The 20878-nt window shown below is 39.1% G+C and overlaps 2 long non-coding RNA genes across 2 annotated transcripts in view; one reads left to right on the forward strand and one right to left on the reverse strand.

Moving 5' to 3' along the window:
* Positions 1-7463: 7463 nt before the first annotated feature.
* Positions 7464-20878, reverse strand: part of LOC120536767 — a 37402-nt gene continuing 23987 nt past the window's right edge. Inside the window, exon 3 of the long non-coding RNA XR_005635190.1 lies at positions 7464-8483. This is a non-coding gene — a long non-coding RNA (uncharacterized LOC120536767). The remainder of the gene's footprint in view (positions 8484-20878) is intronic.
* Positions 8957-12636, forward strand: LOC120536768. Its single transcript, XR_005635191.1, has 3 exons — positions 8957-9041; positions 11041-11100; positions 12547-12636. It is a non-coding gene; the product is annotated as an uncharacterized LOC120536768 (long non-coding RNA).

The raw sequence follows: 20878 nt of genomic DNA on the forward strand, positions 1-20878 counted from the left end.
TTCTTTTTAATCTGTTTATCATTTGTTTTGTCCTCTTCCTGCCATGCTGGCTCCTCATATAATCGCCTGCCTAATTATGGTGTGAACACGATGATCCCTCTGAGGCAATAATGAGGCACCTGGATGATTCTTTCATTACATGTGTATGCGCCATAAGCCAGGCATCCCAGCCTCCCCTGGGAGTGAAGCATGAGTGTCACCACATGCCCAATTTGAACATGCACCTCACAGGGTGCAATTATATAAAATCAGCACAGCGCCATGGAACACTTATTAGCCTTTCCTGTGTTATGAATTTGATCAACATCAGTTGATAATATCAGTACTTTCTTTATAATAATCTGCAGATAATATTGTTCAGTTAATTCAGGATTATAAATGCTTAAATAATTGCTTTCTCCTTCTATTAAGCTCTAGAGGAGTGACTTTTTTGTATTCTATTAGTTAACTTACCTAACACAGTAAGAGAAGAGCTCTGCTTTTTTAGCTGTTTGTGTACATGTGCATGCTCTGCCCAGATGAACAGACAGGCAGACGAACAGATATGGGCTTTTGCAATAGGTGCCTCACACATTATATACAAAAGCACAAAAAGACTTGGTTTTATCTTTTATTGGAATGCCTTTTTCATTTGTTCTTTCCTTTTGTATTTTATGATTTTTTATATATTTTGCATGTGCTCTTGGTATAGTGTTGAAAAGAATTACTTATGAAGGCTTTAAAATCATTTTCAGGTCCTCTAGACCTCTAGTTTATTTGCAGCCTTTGTCGATTCTCGTAAAGCATTCGACTCAGTTGATTGAGCTGCCCTGTGGGCCATCCTGAGGGTTTGCGGGATCCCCTCGAGGTTGCTGGATATCATGGCCGGCCTGTACACTGGTACTGTGAGTGCTGTGCAGAGTGGAGGTAGAACCTTTGTGTTTTTCCCAGTTGATTCTGGGGTTCATCAAGGGTCTGTTCTGCTCCTACTCTGTTCAATACTTGTACGGACTGGGTGTTGGGCAAGGTCATGGGGTCCAGCGGCTGCCAAGAGCCAGGCCTTTAATGACCTCTTAGGCATGGCCATCAGCAGTGTATCTGTTTGCAGCGAAGGTGTCAACCTCGTCGAGAGGTTTACTTACCTTGGCAGTGACAGTCATGTCCCTGGTGACTCTTCATGTGAAGTCAGTTGGTGGATTGGGAGAGCATGGGTGGGTCATGAGGTCGCAGAAAAGTGGTGTGTGGTGCTCCCGATATCTATGCAAAAGGACGAAGGTCCAAGTCTTTAGAGTCCTGGTGCTTCCTGTCTTGCTATATGATTGCGAGACATGGACGCTATCCAGTGACCTGAGATGAACACTGGACTCCTTTGGTACTGTGTCTCTTCAGAGAATCTTTGGGTCCCGTTGGTTTGACTTTGTGTCAAATGAGCAGTTGCTCATGGAGTCCTGAATGAGGCACATTACCTACATTGTGAGGGAGCGTCAGTTACAGCACCTACAGCCATGTGGCACTTTTCTCTGAGGGTGATCCAGCTCGTAAGATCCTCATTGTTGGGGACCCGAGTAGCTGGACCAGACCAAGGGGTCACCCACGTAACACCTGGCTGCGGCAGATAGAAGGTCATTTCCGCAGGGTGGGACTGGACCGCATGTCTGCCTGGGGTGTTGCCAGCAGGGATCCTAAGTTGTTTCATTGTGTGGTGGGTGTGGCAATGCAATGGGGAGAGAAGAGATCTTTTAAATTATTGAATTTTGTGTACACCTTTGAGTTCTTTTGGATTCATGTTTTGTGTTTCAAACAGTTTTGACAGCAGCACTGCTTGTACATGATTTGCCCTTTAATGTGTAGAGCTGAGATACTGCGGAGGGCTTTCCTTTTATAATTACTTGCCATTAATATTTTGACAACATTTAGTGTTTGACTACGCATCTCTTTTGAGCAGTAAAGGGTTTGCTCAGAATGTATTAGATTATTAAAGCATATGCATTTAGTATGTTTGGATTGGATTTAATTAATGCACCTAAGCCACTTTAACGAGTCAGGAAGATGTAGAGGGGCCTTGTGGGTTCACGATAGATAGATAGATAGATAGATAGATAGATAGATAGATAGATAGATAGATAGATAGATAGATAGATAGATAGATAGATAGATAGATAGATAGATAGATAGATAGATACTTTATTAATCCCAAGGGGAAATTCACATAAAAGAAAGGGGTAGGAGTGATCAGTGAAACAGAGAAAAAGGTAGAAAGAAAGTCATACACGGAGCTGCTGGAAAGGCTGCCACTCGCGACGGCGGCTGAGTATTCCAGACCCTCCTCAGAGGAGAGATGCAATATAAATGATGATAGAGGCACAGTAGCATTTATTCTAGTAGAAATAGTGCAGGGACGACATTCATCCACTTTCTAGAGCTGAAAATTTCTATTCATAAATTACAGAAATCCTGAGAAAAGCAGGGGGCAGATCTGGAAGGGATAAACACTCTATTGCTGGTCACTCTCACATACACACACAATTGCACATGTCTGGACAGTTTCGAGTCATTCATTAGCCTAATATCTTTGGGATGTACGGTATTCTGGGAATTTTCATGTGTATCACAGCCACGGTACCAATTGTGTATGAAACACACATAATTCCAAGTTCCAAAACTAGTAGCAATACTGTAACATAAGTGACTTGATCCAAGCCATGCATCCTGTTTGAGATGAATTGTCAACAAAATTATACATTACATCAGGCAGTTTGTCTATGCAAACCAAATATTTTGCCAAAGGTGAAATTAATAATGACCATGTCATAATTTGTTTAAGCTTTTATTTATTTATTCCTGTACATTTTGAAATGTGTCCATGTATGAACCTTAGGGAATGGGAATACCTGGAGAAGTGGACTATAAGGTGACCCCGTGAACAGCAGAGGGTTGGGAGGCTCAGATACAGCACTTAAAAAACACTTTGATTGGACATGTCTTCTGGCTGCTGAAGCTGGCGATCCTTGGACTGGACCCTGGACTTCGGGTGGCTCACAGAGAGCCAGGGAATAGCGTGGCAGGCAGGTTGCCTGTGACCTCAGGTAAGGCAGAGCCAGGCGGCATGTATAAGCACCAGAAGGGACAAAGCAGCTGGGAGCACATGTTGTCCCTGAACATATAATAAGGGCGGAGTGGTGGCTCTGAGGCTAAGGATCTGCGCTGGTATCCTGAAGGTTGACGGTTCGAATCCCTGTCACTGCCAAAAGAGATCCTACTCTGCTGGGCCCTTGAGCAAGGCCCTTAACCTTCAGTTGCTCCAGGGGCGCTGTACGATGGCTGACCCTGCACTCTGACCCCAAGGGGTATGGGAAAAGGCTAAATAAATAATCGGTGGGCAGAAGTAGCTTAACGGTCCTTTTTAGAGCCACTCACCAGAAATCAGCATAAAGTGGCTAATTCCATTTTTACATCTTCCACACCCCACTGGGTTGTTGCAGTATTAATGAGACAGATTGCACAATGACGCAGTGGGTAGTGGATTTCAGCTTATGGGCTTACATTCCAGTCAAGGGAATTCCTGGGTATAGTTTGTACATTTTTTTTCTAGGTCTATAAGGGTTTTCCTATAGAAGAAAGGAAATTTGAAATTAAAATGTTTTTATTACTCCCCCCACCCACAGACAGATTTAAATGTCACACTCTCTTATTTTAAGTAAATTTGTAATTCTAATTTGCCCCATATGAAAGTGTTTGGATGCATTCATGAACATGCACTTACTAAGATGTTGCCCTGACTTGCATGAAATGCTGCTGGGATCTGCTAGTGTTGGCTCCAGTTTCCTTAAACTGGATGTGCAAGCAGTTCTTAATTTTAATAAACTATGTTATTTTATCAAAAAACATTTAATCATTTACATCTGTTACTGTCTCCTGACATTCTCCAATGTTGGGTTAAATCAAAATCTAATTTTACTTGTCACATACAAATTATAAGTTCAGTCCGACATGCGGTGAAATGATTAGTTGTTTGACTCCAAGACTGGGCATTAAAGAAGAATATATAAAGACAATAAAGAATAAAATGCAATCTTAAAAAATAAATAAAATCATTGTTAAATGACAGCCATACCACATACTGTATGTTAGAAGAATAAATTATATAAATATGTTGTAACTAAATAAGGTACTAATAACTGGTGGTTGGTATCTCTGATAACTTTCTTCGCCCTGGTTCGACATCAGCTGGTGTAGTTGTCCTGGAATTTAGAGAGTGTACACCCAGTGATGTGTTCAACTGACCACACCATTCAGCAGAACTTTGCAGTTTCCAAACCAGGTGGCAATATATCTTGTCAGGATAGTTTTGATGGTTGATATGTAGAAGTTTTATAGTACCTGGGAGGGTGGCCTAAAATCCCTGAGGCATCCGAGTTGGTAAAGATGTTGTTGTGCCTTCTTCACCAAGGTGCCGATTTGCTTGGACCAGGTCAAGTCCGCTGTGATGTGGACACCAAGGTATCCAAAACTGTCCACTTGAGGGCTGGTAATACTAAGGGGCTGGTAGTGTCTCTGTTGCTTGTCCCAAAGTTCACAATCAGATCCTTTGTGTTGATGACATTCAGGAGTAGACTTGTCCTGATATCAGTTTGGAAAACTCTCGACTTTATCCACATAAGCTTGATTTATGGTGCTATTGTGTATCACTATTAGCAGTAGTCCAACCTCTGAGTAGATTGTGGTCAAGACAGACTTTGCATTGGACATAAACTGCAACTGAATAAAGAGACTTAACTTTCGTTTCCAAAATTGAGATTCAAACATTAGCTCTATTTAGATGGCACATCTAGAATTATAAATTTGAGCAGAATGCTTTTTTTTTCCTTTTTGCTTTCAGGTTGCATTTTTTGAAATGGTTCTACAGTTTCAGTTTCTGTTCAGTTTCTAAGTGGGGGTTTTGAAACCTAACCACGATGTTTATCAAAATGCTATGAAGCTGAGCCAGCTTGTATTGCAGCTACATGTTCACTTGCTTATTACTAAATTGCTGTTTGCTTGAATGATTATTAGCATTAAAACACATTTAAGCAAGAGAGCGATCCATTTTAACCCTCTTTTATACTACAAGGTCATGAGAAACTAAAGACTATCCTGGCAGTAAGACAGGTAAACAATCTGAAACAGGGGTCTCATGCTCAAATTGGGCTTCGGGCCAATGCTGATATTGTCATTTCATACAGGGCCCACATGAATGTTCAAGTACAACTAATCTATTTAAATCTATTTTTATTTCCATTACTAACATTTTTTCAAAATGCAAACTGTACTCTGAATACATTACTTTCAAATATGTAATTCTTTTTTCATTAAATTAAGTTAAATAAATTAACAAAACTTTGTATTAACCTAACCCATGCAATACTAAATACATTTGAACTTATATTGAATTTCTGTCCAGAAACCAGGCAGCATTTCTGCTCACACAGCCTTGTCACACTTGCTCTAATGCTGTTTACACTGGAAACTCCGAGTTCAGCTTCAAGATTAGCATCAGTAAACCTTTGGCTTTCACGCTTTCATAAGCTGCTGTGATAAGCTGATCAGGGGCCCTGGAGATTCAAGTTAAATATGTTCAGCTCTTGTGTAATCCATCCATCCATCCATTATCCAACCCGCTCTATCCTAACTACAGGGTCACGGGGGTCTGCTGGAGCCAATCCCAGCCAACACAGGGCACAAGGCAGGAAACAAACCCTGAGCAGGGTGCCAGCCCATCGCAGGGCACACACACACTAGGGACAATTTAGAATCGCCAATGCAACTAACCTGCATGTCTTTAGACTGTGGGAGGAAACCCACGCAGAAACGGGGAGAACATGCAAACTCTTGTGTAAAACTTGTGTAATCTCCACTAAGAAAGCAAGGTCCATGACCCATTGTGGATCTTCCAACTCAGGAGCATCCATTCTGCCATCTACCATGAAATTGTTCACCTCTGTTCTCAACACAAAAATCTCTCTTCAGGATATTTCCCCTTCTGAGCCAGCGCACCTCAGTAAAGTACATCACCATAATTTGACTCAATTTCTTCTAAAAAGGCTCTGAACTGGCAATGCTGTGAACTCCTTGACCTGATGTCATTAATACATTTCAAAACAACAGACATGACATGTTCAAATTTTAAGCTTTTTCTGCACAGTGCTTGTTGATGAATAATTCAGTGTAAAAACTACTGCTGAATCATCTTTGTCCCCTTCTAATTTTTTTTTGAACCAACACTACCAGTCCGTTTAGTTTGCCTGCCATGGGTGGGGCTCCATCTGAAGTAATGCCTACCAGTTTGTTCCATGGCAAACCAGCACGCTCAATCACGTCACACAGAAGCCACCATATATCATTGCCTGTTGTGCAGCCATGCATCAGACATAAACTTAGCAATTCTTTAGTCACATGAAAGTGGAAATTAACGCCCCTAACGAAAATCACTAGTTGAGCAGTGTCTGTTTTGTCGGTGCTTTCGTCAAGCGCCACAGAGTACACAGTAAAAACTTTAGCCTTCTCGCGTAACTGATCATAAATGTCATTCGATAACTCGCCTATTCACTCTGACAAGGAGATATTTTTTGAACAAGCCCGTCTTTTCTGGACACAATATTTCAGCGGCTTTTAACATACTGTCCTTAAGCTGCCCTTTGGTGAACTGCTTTTCTGCCTTAGTGATTCACTCACTTACCACATAACTTGCTTCCACTGCCCCATCAGCGTCCTTCTTTGTTTTGCGAAAAAGATTTTGCTGGAATTTCAGGCCTTTGTGTTGCTGCGTAGCTAGTTTTTCCCTATCTTCTCACTGATACTTATCATACTGTTCTTCGTGTTTAGTCGAGTAATGACATTTGAGATTATATTACTTCAAAACAGCATCTTTTTCTTTGCATATCAGACAGGTGGCATTTCCACAAAAAATACTGTAATGTCCATCTTTCTTCAAATTGTCTGCGTTCAGCATCCACCTTCCTTTTTGGTTTGGAAAGAGACATTGTTTTTTATTGACAACCAAGCAAATGAATTCCAAACAAAATTAACTTGCTTTCTTTTTAATCAAAAACAGTACATTTGCACCAAAAGACAGGACTGAAAGATTTATGTCAATTTGAAATTATTTTTTAATTTAAAATTCTTATTTTTAAACTAGTTTGGACATAAATGAGTAAACGAAGGAAGTAGGCAAAAACAGTTAAAAAAAATTTACCATTCACGGGACAGATTGCATTATTTGGTTGACATCATATATGGGCGGGTGGGAAAGAGGGCTGTTAAAGTTTGAGACCCTTGATCTAGAACGAAGTGCCAGTCTGTAACAGTGGCCACTCATTCACATCAGGCCAAATGTCCAAACAATGCAGTATTTGACAGAAAATTATCTGGATATACTAACTAAAAGGGAAAGAATCAGTTAAGTTTTTATTTTTGTATGTGCACTCAACTTAAATTGATCACTCAGGAAAAAAAAAAAAGAATAGGAGTCTCTAGATGGCCATGTCCAACTCCAGCCTTCATTTTCAGGATCTGACTTGTTTGCTTCTTGGATGTGAAAAGCTAGTGGTATTTATAACATTAGAAAAAACTTTTGATGAGAACAAGTTCAGCCCCACTGAATTCCTTCTAAACAACATCAGATTGAGGTTTGCATGCACTGTAGAAAACTTCTTTCTGTGACGCTACTTTGGAACTTATCCCAAGTTTCCGCAGTTCTCTGTAATGCTTCTCTTTAGTTATGGTTACCAGTATTTCTACATCAAATGAGATGCAAAAATGGTCAGATATACAGATATCCACGACGTGCATCATGTCAAATTTTAATCCTTTTGAGATAACTTAAGCCTTACTGATGTGCAAAGATCAACAGAGTTCAGTAAGTTCATGGATTCTCTTGTTTTAGGTTCACATTGGTTATCTCTATGAAATTTGAAATTGCATGCAATTAGGAACCTGACATAGTTAGTTACTACTATAGATAAGTCTGAGAGTTCTTTGAGAAAAGACGCATTACAAGTTGATAATTCTGTAGTGTAACACAGGATTATAGTGAACATTAGGACTATAGTCATATAGTCAAAAAAGACTGTTTAGTTTTGAGGTATTTTCAGAGAGGAACTGAGCGTAGAACCTGTTTCGATGCAGGCCATCACATCTGCAGAAAAGCAGCCCCCCACCCCTTCCCCAGAAGACAGCCAAATTGTTAAGGAAGCCAAGTTCTCATCCATATGTTTAGGGCCAGGTACTCATTGTAGGTTTCATCTGATCTAAGCAGCATAGAAAGTGGACTTAACACAACAATCCTTGCAGCCAGGGTCCCCTCCTTCCTGGCATGAATGAGGGATGTGAAGTCTGTCAGCAGGGGTTCTGACTGTCAATGATAAATATCATTAATGATAGTGTGGATTACAATTGTCCCAACACTCCAGCTCTCATGCTTCTCAAGGACAGTCAGGGATGCCCGTTCCTCATCTTTAACTTGTGTGCTAGAAAAGCAAGACACAAATGGTTTATGGTTAGTTAACTGAAAGATCAGGATGTGCACAATTGAATCTCCTATAACAAGCACATCACCACTGTCTGCAGCCATGGCATGGGAGCAGAGAGGGTAGAAGTAGTTGTGAGTGGTAATGATAACTTCACAAAGCAGAGGTGACCTGGGCTTGGGCCCCTACCTCTGTTGACAACATTCCCAGGTTCTGTTAACATCATCATTGTTGTCAAAAAGAGAAGCTGGAATAAAGCAGACTCGGCCTGGGATACGAGTGGCACACCAAAGATCCTGGACACCAATGAGATCTGCAAGAGATTAATTTTCTGTTCACTGTGATGCTTTTGTCTGGCAGGGAGCTTTTGGATCTGCATTCATTACAGTTCTTCCGCAACACCTTGTGGCTCGTAGTCAGCCACATTGAAAGAAAGTGATATCACAGCAAGAGGAATACTGCCCAAAGATGGACTTCAATCTTTAATCTCTCTTCAAAACTCATCCTTTGCAGTCCCGTAATAAGCCTTGTTGCTCTTCTCTGGACTCTGTAGTACTGGTATGTATTTTTTTTTTAAAGCCCAAAGACCAAAACTACACATAGTACTCCAGATGAGGCCTTACCAGTTTTATAAAGCTTTAGCATAACCTTCTTTGTCTTGTTTGTGACACATCACACAATACAACCTAACATTCTATTAAATTCCTTAATGTTATCTGAACACTGCCTTTGATATGGAAAGTATAATTCTGTTTGCGGGATATGCCTTTTGAAAGTAAAATCTTGATTAATAGAAAGAAATTCAGGATAATGACACTTTAAAACCCAACTTAATCCAATTAAGGTTTGTCGGAGCAGCACTAAGTGCAAGGCAGGATGTTTCCATAGACTGGACATCAGTCCTTAGCATAGCTTACTCACGACACAACTACATGCATTCACAGAACTCCAGTTTACAACTGTCAATTCACCAAACATGCATGTCTTTGCTGAAGCTTGTAGAAAAAGTACAGAAATATGGGGAGTTTCAAACAGCGACTAAAGATCATTTTGGCGATATGGCTAAACAACATGCCAACGTGCTGTCCCAAGATTACGTTATACTTGTAACTTAGTGTAAGCATTCTGAGTCTGTATATCAATGAATGGAATTGAAACTATGAAAGAATAAATTAAGTTAATTTAAAATTAAATAAATTAAGCAAGGTCCCTGGACAAATTCACTGGATTAACAGCTGCATGGACAGACCTGTATTTGCAACAAATGGTATCCTTTTTGCCTATTTGTTTTTTATGCTTTTTATGTATATACAAGTTGAGGCCTTCTTTTTATGCAACTGCCAAGCACACAAATTAACTCTAAATAACATAACAGCCCTGCTTTTATGAGCTAGCCTTCATGCAAATCAGAGCAATATTTTTAGAAACTGAAAATAAATTCACAATGGCACAGAAACTACTTATTCATTGTAAAATGCACAGGGACTGCCACACATGTAATTTTTTTTCCCCAGAAATATTTTCAAGTTTATTTGTCTTTCCTAGTGACAATTCTTTCCTTTTGGATAAATAAAGACTAATCTATCATGTAACTTACTTAATTGTCAGTTTTGTTATGTGCATATTTTCAGTGAATAGCTCCCACACAATCCAAAGCCACATTCCCCATAGTGTATATTCTGGTGCAGAAGAAGAGGCCAGATAGATCTCTCCTAATATTATGACAACACTTGATCACTCTGGATATGTTAATATCACACACCTGTTTATAATCCATCCATCCACCCATTATCCAACCCACTATATCCTAAATACAGGGTCACGGGGATCTGCTGGAGCCAATCCCAGCCAACACAGGGCGCAAGGCAGGAAACAAACCCCGGGCAGGGTGCCAGCCTACTGCAGGGCACATACACACACACCAAGCACACACTAGGGACAATTTAGGATCACCAGTGCACCTAACCTGCATGTCTTTGGACTGTGGGAGGAAACCGGAGCACCCGAAGGAAACCCACACAGACATGGGGAGAACATGCAAACTCCACGCAGGGAGGACCTGGGAAACGAACCCAGGTCCTCTAACTGCGAGGCAGCAGTGCTACCCACTGTGCCACCATGCTGCCCCGTTTATAATTCTTTGTGAAAATGTACACCATTTTACATAGGCGGAAGATGACTTGCAATGCTTATTTTAGGAGCTATGGTGGAACACATACTAATGATGTTTTTTAACGCCATTTAGTTGGTATGAAATCTTCAGAGGCTCCTACATGCAGTAATTGCACACTTGTGACATTGTGGTGGTTGGTGGTCACCATGCTTACACACTTTGGGAACAGATATACTTTGCAGATGCATAATGCATACTCAGTATGTGCCAGCATGCACAATCTACGCAGCTACTTTTTCCTTTAAAAATAAAAAAAAACACAAACACACACACAAAACTTTTAGCATTTTTATTGTCTTTAAATGTATGTCACTCTCTGTAATTGTTTTGTCCCTGGTATTTGTTTGCAATAATTTACAGCTTTAAAATGCATTATTTTCACAGATACATAGTACAGTGAAATACATGTGCTGCAACATATTATACACTCTGGCACCATGATTAGTGAGTATAACTTTACATACTATTTTGCCCATTTTATTAAGTTTAATGCATATGTATTTCGTCTCTTTTTGTAGAATTTGTTTTGATTTCTCTTAAGTAAAATGGTGTATTGAGGTGTAAAACAGTGCTTTTTTGAAGATTGTTAAATAAGACTTCACATTTAATTTGTGAGAATATTAGTATTTTTATAGAATTATTTATAAAAAGTGCAGTTTGTAAGTGAATAAAACTGCATAAAACAAGAATGTTCAGTATATAAATTTCACCAGGGAAAAGACAGCATTATTTTGATTGTGTGTATTTCAACAAAAGTTTAACAAGCAAGTGTCCCTTAGACAGAGGGATGGATGGGTCAGCAAGCACATGACGATGAGACAAAGGATGACTGAGTTTTTTTTTCCAAGACAAAGAGGATTTTTGCATGCATGCAGAAAGTGTAGTATAATGGGGGATATACAAATGTAAAGTAAAATACATGGATAGTGTGATGCTTAGTACATTGCATAAGATTTCATCTCTAACCAGCATGGTTGTGCTTGTAGGGAGACATGAAGTAGGCGCCTGGAAAATTTTTAGTTGACATGTTATTGTATTTTGCTCAAGTAGCTTCATGAACAAGTGATAAGATCATTGGCAATCATCAGTTGTCAGATATCAGCTAAAGCGACTATTACTAAATCTTGCACAATCAGCCACCACGCTACTCTATAAAAAGAGAAAAGAAGAGCTGGAAGCACATTTTTGACATCTTTGTCAAACTATCCATCTACAAAAGCGTTACAACTGGCCTAAGAGGAAAACAATGGTGCAGTGTTTTGCACTTTAAAGGGTTACCTAAAATGGATTAAGAATGTAAAGTTTACAACAGTTGAAAAGCCAAACTACCAGACACAAAGCTTGTTGTATTTACGTGAAGTGTTTTATATGTCTGGTTTCTTTTCAATTAAACACAACTTTAGATTGAAGTAAAGTTTGTTGTTATCTCACTGAAATGGTCTTGTTGTTTACTGGCACTAGTAGTTACGAGAGAGTTTGAAGTGCTATAAGATGAGGGACTAGATGTGTGTAGGTTCTGTGGGATTCTAACTCAGGTCATTAGTGATAACAGGCTCAGTAGTATACTGAGCTGTGCTTGTTCAGGTTAAATCCTTTCAAAGGGAGTGAACTAGGAACAGATGGTGGTCTGCACACCCGGAATGAGGAAGCCCCTGACCTTTGTTTGAGTATTTATTACAATCCTTTCAGGATAGCCAGTCACTGAAATAGTCCAGCCCTTGTACTGGGGCAAGTTCAGAGCAAGGATAGTCTCAGCCATTGTTAAGGCAGTTCTATTCAGTTCTTGCACACAAAAGCCCTGCATTACTTATCAATCAAAGGGTATAATATGGGGAAGTAACTCTATAGAATTCTAAACGTGTGCTAACAATTATTATTATTTCATTCCAGAACACAGTGTGCTTGAAGAGAAACAGGTCCAACCAGATCTGGTTACCACCTGAACAACAGAAACCAAACAAGAAGGAACAGGGATGAATCAGTTGCTTTGCCCTTAAGTCTAATAACTTAGTGAAATGTCACATTGTTTTAAGGAGACGTGCTTAGATTTACAGTCCTAATGTATGACAGATATCAAATGCCTAAACTGTGCATTTATAGCACTGAGACTGGACTATTGTAATCCCTTAGTTTATGGAACTCCAATTTCAATCTGAAATAAACTGCAGTATGTTTAAATTCTGCCACTTTTGGAAATTTTCAGAAATTCTTCCAGTTTTGACATGTGGAAGATCTCCAATGGTCCAATATCGTTAAAAACAGACTTCAGTCAGTTTTGAAAATGGATGTATTAAGTTATTTTCTAGAGTAAGAAAGAAAACTTTAAGTAGTTACTCAGGTGTATGATTGCTTTTATTCCATTATGGCTTTGTGTGGGCTATTTCCACCCTTAGATATTACCAACATATTTTAGCTAATCTGTAAATTTAAACCCCCCATTTACCTTCACAAAGCATGCTATTCTTTCCATCCCCCTTACTCTGTAGCATTGTTAAGTGGCTTACTCAAAGTAACAATGCGTTGGTGACAGGGGCCTCAAGGCATTAACGTCTATACCATTTGGCTGATATTCAAATTGATTTTTGTTAAGACACTTATGAAAGGTAACCTTACAGTTTCAAACCTGGTTAATCCCGTTCAGGATTGTGGGGCCACTGCCTTCTTTGTCAGCATCGGAGGCATGGCGGGAACCAACTCTGCTCAAGTTGCACGCTCATCACTGGGCGTATTTTGCATACACTCACAAACTTTGCATGTCTTTGAATATGTGGGGCGTACCTGGAGGAAAGCTGATATGGACAGTGGGAACATGCAAACTCTACATTAACAATGCACCAGTGTGCAGCTCTAAGCTAGGACACTCGATCTTGGAGGCAGCAGAACGAATCACTATGCTGCCAACCTATTAGGTTACTTAAGCTTAAAGTATTAATGTTTTACTCAATAGATCTAGCCAGAATTTAAAAAGGAGATAATATAGCCTGTGTATAAGACAATAGAATACTGGCAGTTTCATGCTCCAGTTTCCTCATTTTCAGCTTTTTTTTTTTTTAATAATTTGCATTCAGCAGGAAGCATGGCATAGGTGAATTTAATGCATGCAGCTATTTTAATGTACAATGACTGATGCTAGCAAAGATTACAATACATTAATCTGAACAGTGCAAAAATAATATTCTATCTAGAGCAGGGGTATTCAACTAAAATCTAAAGAGGTCCAATTAGAGAAATTTTCTTGAAGCAATGGTCCAGAAGATCATGTTGTCTAACTATTTAGTATCATATATATTTAAGTAGCCTAGTAGTTGTATCAGCATCTGCATGTAATCGATACCAGACTTTCAAATCAAATGAGTTCAGTACAATTCAAAACCTTTTTGACAATATTTATTGTCACGTAACACAGAACTGAACATGCATGTATGACTGCAGATGTGTTTAATGTTCCTTCACTGTATATAATGTTCTTAAATTTACTAAATAAAAGCAGGGCTACATTTCAAAATAAGACAAAATAAATAAAATGTGAAAATTGTGCATGTTTAAATAAAGTGCTTAACTTCAGAAAAATAAAATGGACAGAAAGCTTGAATTTCCCCCTTTTTTTCACATCTTGACTCAACAGTTTCAACCAATTTTACAGATAATAAAGCTCAACACATCTTAACAATTAAACAGTTTTAAATGCTCACTTTCTTCCCCTCTTATATTTTTCGCCCCACTTTTTTGTTCAGTGAGAGAATTGAGCTCAAGCTTGTCCTGCCAGGATTTTAAACCTGGGCTTGAATGGAGTCAGAGCCATTCTCATAGACATGTGGAGGTGTTCATTGGTGAGCCTGGAATTATATTTAGTTTTGATTATGTTCATTGTGGAGAAAGCTGCCTCGCAGTTGTGTGTGGAGCCAAACATGGTCAAGATGTACAAGGCTACTTTCCTCAGACCTGGGAAAGCTGTCTCAGGGACCATTTGGAGCCAGAAAGTGGAAGGGTCAGTTCTTCCACACTGCTCTTTCAGGGCCACATCTGCTTGCTGACTTTGGGTGTGTATATATATATACAGTATATATATATAATTCACTAAGGGCACGCAAGAGAGTGAGCCTTGCCCATGAACTCTAAGACCATGGGATACGCACAACAGAGCCCCGCCCACCAACTCTAATCCTCCTGCCGCGTCCACCCTCGCTCTCGAGGCATGCGTACTGCCTGCTCATGTGCCCGCACTGAACACCTCACCAAACACAGCCTCAGTTGCTTTTGTCTCTGCTACAGTCCAAATGAACCTCAGAGCCACGTTGATTTTTCATTGTTCTTTTCGATACCGGCTGCTTTTATATATATATATATATATATATATATATATATATATATATATATATATATAAATAATCGACCAAGTCACCCGACCATTGGGTATGTACGACAGAGCCCCGCTCACCCACTCTAACCCTCTTCTCGCATCATGGGGAATGCACGACAGAGCCCTGCCCGCCATCTCTAATCCTCCTTCCGTGTCCACCATCGCTCTCGAGGCTAAAGAGAAGGCTAAATCAAACAGCAATAATTAGCAAACAAACAAAGATAACTGGCAGTAACAGTGCAAAATTCACAATTGATATGCCAGTTTGAAAAGATAAATTTTGAGGGCAGTTTTAAAATGTGTTATTTAAATTGAGCTGACATAAATGAGAGAGAAGAGAATTCCCGAGTTGTGGAGCACTATGAGAGATGCTCGAGCTCCCATAGCACAGAGTCTGATGTGTGGTACAGAAAGTGGAGCTGCAGATGAGGATCTGATTGAGCGAGAGGAGTGTCAGTCTGTAGGAGATCAGTGAGGTTGTGGAGAGCTTTAAATGTTAAGAGCGGTATTGTGTATTGTATTCTGTAGATAACAGGGAGCCAATGAAGTTGAGAGAGAATAGGTGTGATATGTTCAGTGGGTTTAAAACAGCAGGTTATTATCCTGGCAGCAGAATTTTGAATAAATTATAAGCGATGGATACGTTTTTGTGGGATGACAGACAGAATAGCATTACGGTAATCTATACGGCATTAACAGGTATTGACCAATACTTCAGTACTGTGTTGCCTAAGGACAGGACGAAGTCTAGAAATGTTTCGGAGATGGAAGAAAGCTGTCCGAGAAATGTTACTTATATGTTAGGAATTATTTAATAATAATAATAATAATAATAATTATTATTTAATAATTGCCATTATTAGTGTATAAATGGATATAAATAATTGCATGTAAAACGATTCGACAAAATCTGTTGTATGTAAACAATACTTTTTTAAACGTTATTGTTTTTTCATTAGAAAACCCGGTTTCCACGTCTACCGGTATTACTTTAAATGGCACTTTTACCACTCGCAATAGGGCAGACACGCTGACTTATCGTGTCAACTGGGCAACACAGTGAATGCGGCGTCTATCTATATATGTCTATGTTTTCCGTAACCTGCTACAGGAAGGTATTCTCTCGACCATTGGCATTGGTTTCGCTCCTTTCTATTTTCATTATACTGTGACGGTGGTTTCCTAAGCCTTTGTTATACTAATTTCCTTTCTCACCTTTTTCCGTTCCTATTCTTACACCGCCGTATGCTACGGCGGGCTTCGGCTAGTTTGCTTTATTTTATCATACAGCTCTTGTTTTTGTTTTCCCTCAAGTAGTGTTTCAGCTTACTGCACTCGTGTACAACCCCTCCATCAGTAAATGGCTTTTTATGTTGACCCAAAATCTAAGCAACTCTGAGGGAACACTCATAAGCACGTTGTTTGGCAGTGAATGTGTGGCTCAGGATCCTGGTGGACTGGTCATATTGGGCTCTGAGACTAATTATTTTCTGTGATCTCACTTCGGATTTGAGTGGGTATGTTTGTTCGAAACCTTTATGTTTCATCTCATAATGTTGTTTCACATTGGCACTTTTAACAAGTGCCACGGTTTCTGAACATATGAGACACACTGGTTTTGTGCTCCCAGTGGGAAGTATGAACAGAAATGAGTTTGTCCATTCCGGATTAAATGCCCTGTTTTCGCTGTCCACTTTCCTTTTTTTTGGAGAGCGCCATTTGTTCCTTATTTTTCTGTCCCTTTCTCCATCTCACCCATCTTTTCTTTTTCCAGCGCAGTCGTCTGTATCTCTCACTTTCTTGCGCTTATTTTTCCCTTTGGTTTTTCTACATGTATCGCTATCATTCTTTTTCTTTCTAGTGTCTCTCTTCCTTGCCTCTATCTCTCTCATCTGTCTGCGCTGTAAAGTAGTGATGGGTCGTTCTTGAACGATTCGTTCATTTTGAACGAATCTTTAATGTGACTCAGGAAGAACGAGTCGTCTCGTGGGAGTGATTCATTCAGTCGCGCATGCGCATTTGCGCAACTTCCTATAGTTTCTGTATTGGAATAAGCTTAACCAACTCAGTCTGAGCCAGAAACAGAATTGATTAGTTCATCTCTCGAGTCTTCGGGTTTGAGTCGTTCGTTCATCACGTGACAGCCCCATAAGCTTAACCTATGCAGTCTGAGCCGGAAAGAGATTTGATTAGCTCATTCCTCGAGTATTTCGAGTCGTTCGTTCTTTTGTCACATGACCACTCACCGACTCAGTCAAATACTAACGTAAAATTCCATTTGTTGTATGTTGGATTATATTTAGAAATTATCATAAAATTATCAAAAATATCTAAAACACATTTTCTTATAAATAAAAAAGGTCTGTCAATTTCTGTCACTATGATTTTGTTACTGTTTCTTGAGGATCTGTGGTGTGTTATTTTATAAATAAATAATCCTGTTACAAATAAATTATTGATTAATTATTGTGATCAACATTTGTGTAGGCAGTAGATGTGTTAGGAAGGTAACAGGTAACATTTTAATTATATTTTGCTAAAATGAATGAAATCAACGAAATGACTCGAAAAAAGATTAGTTCATTTTGCTGAACGAGACTCAAAGGTCCAAGTCGGTAAAATGATCCGAACTTCCCATCACTTCTGTAAAGTAAAGCAATGTTCACCACCTAGAATCCACAGACTTGATTGGCTGAATGGTAGCACGTGAAATGGCTTATTGGTCTGTGTATTTCCTCATCCACTAAAACATTACCTTAAAGACTACAAAAGCTACGTCAGTTAAAATAAAACCGCCCCATCAGGTTTTAAAATAAATGATAACCTTCTGTTTTGGCTGTAAGTCTGGGTCCGTATGAGACAGCTTCTGGGTCCGGACCCGGACCGCCTGTTAGTGACCTCTGAGAGCAATCAAATATATTAAATAATAGTTTTTGCTGTAGTGAAAATCTGCATCATTTACATTGCAAAATTAACGATCATTGTATCTTGGATCCAAGTTTGCATCAGGTTAAGTTGTTGATTTAAATTATAAATGCTAAAAACATCAATGATGTTTAACATATACAAGCAACATTTAAAAATATGACCATGATTCTGTATCAGGGTCAGAGAACAAAAAGCTTAATGAGCAAGCAGTTGTGTTAATAATAAACGGCGAGAAGCTGGGCTATCAATGGCAACCAACAACCTAGCTAGCCAAGTTACTTTCTAATAATTTCATGGGCAACAAAATGTAATAAACTTGGAAAACCAGACCTGTGTAAGAAACACTCACTTGCAAAAAACAGAACCACCTCAAGCTTCCAATGTAAATGGAAATAGTCTTCTAAAAAAACAAACTAAATGACACACTGCTATTGTAACGAGCTTTTAAAGGCACATGTGTAACTTTATAACAGAAGAAAAATAAATTAATTAAATTTGACTGGTAGTGTGGCCACGGGGGATACTATTTTATTCTGGGGTGTCATGCTACCCCAGCACCACCTGGTGCCACTGCAGAACACTGAGCATTGACTACCCTTGATGATTTCTCAGTTGTAATAACTGAAGTGCAATAAAAGATAAAAATTAAATAAAGAATAAAATAACTTTATTTCTTTACTTTTTAAAACAAACACTGTCCAGCACACACAAGTTAATCAGCATGTGTAAAATATCTAATGATAAAATTATAAATAAGGAAGGTTGTATTCATAAAGACTGAGTCTGAGCTGCAGGATGCTTGGTTTGAATATATTCTATCCTAAAGTTGTTTAACTTAGGCTGATTGGTGATCCTCAGTCAGTGGATGCAATAATGCACTTATGTCTTATACTTGATTACTTTCTGCCTTTTGCCAGATGTAGTTTAGTTGAGTTAAGGTCTGTTTGCCTGTGGCCTTAAAATTAGAATTAGTATGATCAGCAAGTTGATGGATGCAGAGGTGCATTTCTCAGGCTGTGCTGGCATTAGCGATGATGCAGTGTTTAGTGCCACTGTCTCATTGCTTGGGTAATGCAGAGATAAATAGTAATACAAATAATACCAAGGGAAGTAGATAATCAGCAAAGCTTCTTCATTTCTTCCACTTCTATGTGGTCTCAATACGTCTGATCAACCTTCTCCATAAAGCTCAGTCCTGCACTGCCTCCCCAGTCAGACCCTTTTCCTTTCAATCTTCTTTTACTTTATCTATCCACCTTTGCTTCAGCTCCTGTCACTTTCTTTTCCCCGTACTTTCATTCCCATCACTCTTTTGCCCACATATTCATTGTCTCTCCTCATCACCGATCCATACCACTTCTACCTACTTTACTGTACTTTCTCAGATATCTGTCCAACTTTTGTTGTACCTCTGAATGTCTCATTTCTTATTCTGTCCTTTTTTGCAACTCCACACATCCATCTCAATGATCTCATATCTGCCACAACTAATGTCTCCTGCGCTCTCTTTACTGTACATGTCTCAGCTCCACACATCATTGCTGGTCATACCACTGTCTTAACTTTACCATTAAATCTCTGTTTAAGTCTTTGATCACACAGTACTCTGGATACCTAGTTTCATTTCCACTATCCACACTACACTCTATGGGTTATCACTGCATCTAATTTTCCATCTTGGGCTACCACTGATCCTACATACAGTATTTAAATTTATCGACTCTTTTCAGTGGTTCACCCTGCAGTCTACCTTTTAAATCCTGATCATTATTATCTCTCATATATTCTGTACTTTCCCTATTATCTTCAATCCCCTGTCTACCTAAGCTCCTCTCCATTCTTCTAATTCACTCACCACTTCCTCTTCTCTGGTGGTACGCAACAGGATTGTTGTTTAATCCGATGACTCAACATATCCCAGTAATCTGATGACCCAAGGGTTCATTTACAAAAGCTCATTTCTATTCTTCTATCAGATTTCATCTTTTGTCTAACTGCTCATAGTAAAGTTCACATCTGATGATGACAGGTCTGTGTATGGTGAGCCAAACACCTGCAGGGACCAATATGACCAAATGAATGACTATATAGTGCAACACAATCTGCTTGGATTTAACCTTTCTAGGGATGGTGGGATGTTGCTTCAAAACCCTTTGGTTTTGGCCACATTTTAAATGAATATTTTGATACATCCATCCATTAGCCAACCCGCTATATCCGTCTGCTGGAGCCAATCCCAGCCAACACAGGAAGCAAGGCAGGAACAAAGCAGTATTTTGATACAGATAAGCTGAACATACTAGTAATTAGTTTGAATTCAAAGTCCTGAAATGTACTGTATTATTAAAAGAAATGCATATTTTAATAAGAAAACTTAAGTATATTAATAATTTTGTAAAGAAGGGAACTACTGCAATATTTTATTCTTTAAATTAATCTTTTCTTTTAAAAACTATTCGGTTAGTGACAATTTAGAATTTAAGTACAGCCCACATTATACTCGCTTATCATGGCACTACAGGGTTAAAAATTTATGATACATTCGTGAAAGAATTTAAATTGTCCCTCTCACACTGTCCATGGCTGTTTAAGTTTGTGGGTAAGTTTTCTGGGTAAATGAGAATAAAGTAGAACAGAGAAGTCTGGTCTGAGACTCATGACTGCTGCCTGCTTCTTTTATGCTTTTTCATCATATTGCTGTGGTTACATCCTGTAGCTACAGTGGCTGTACCAGGTCCCCCTACGGCTGAGGCTGGTAACACAATCATTGTAAAGAGAGACTTAAATGGCTTGGCCATTGCAGAAAGTGTTACAATATAGTGTCTTGATAAGAATTATATATGGTAAGCCAGAAGGAAGGCCCAAGCTGAGATGGCTTCAGAGCAATAAGGAAAAACCTCAGGAAGATGGAAATGAGGACAAGAAGGTTAAGAG

The sequence above is a fragment of the Polypterus senegalus genome, chromosome 10, assembly GCF_016835505.1.
Source record: "Polypterus senegalus isolate Bchr_013 chromosome 10, ASM1683550v1, whole genome shotgun sequence".
Classification (NCBI taxonomy): domain Eukaryota; kingdom Metazoa; phylum Chordata; class Cladistia; order Polypteriformes; family Polypteridae; genus Polypterus; species Polypterus senegalus.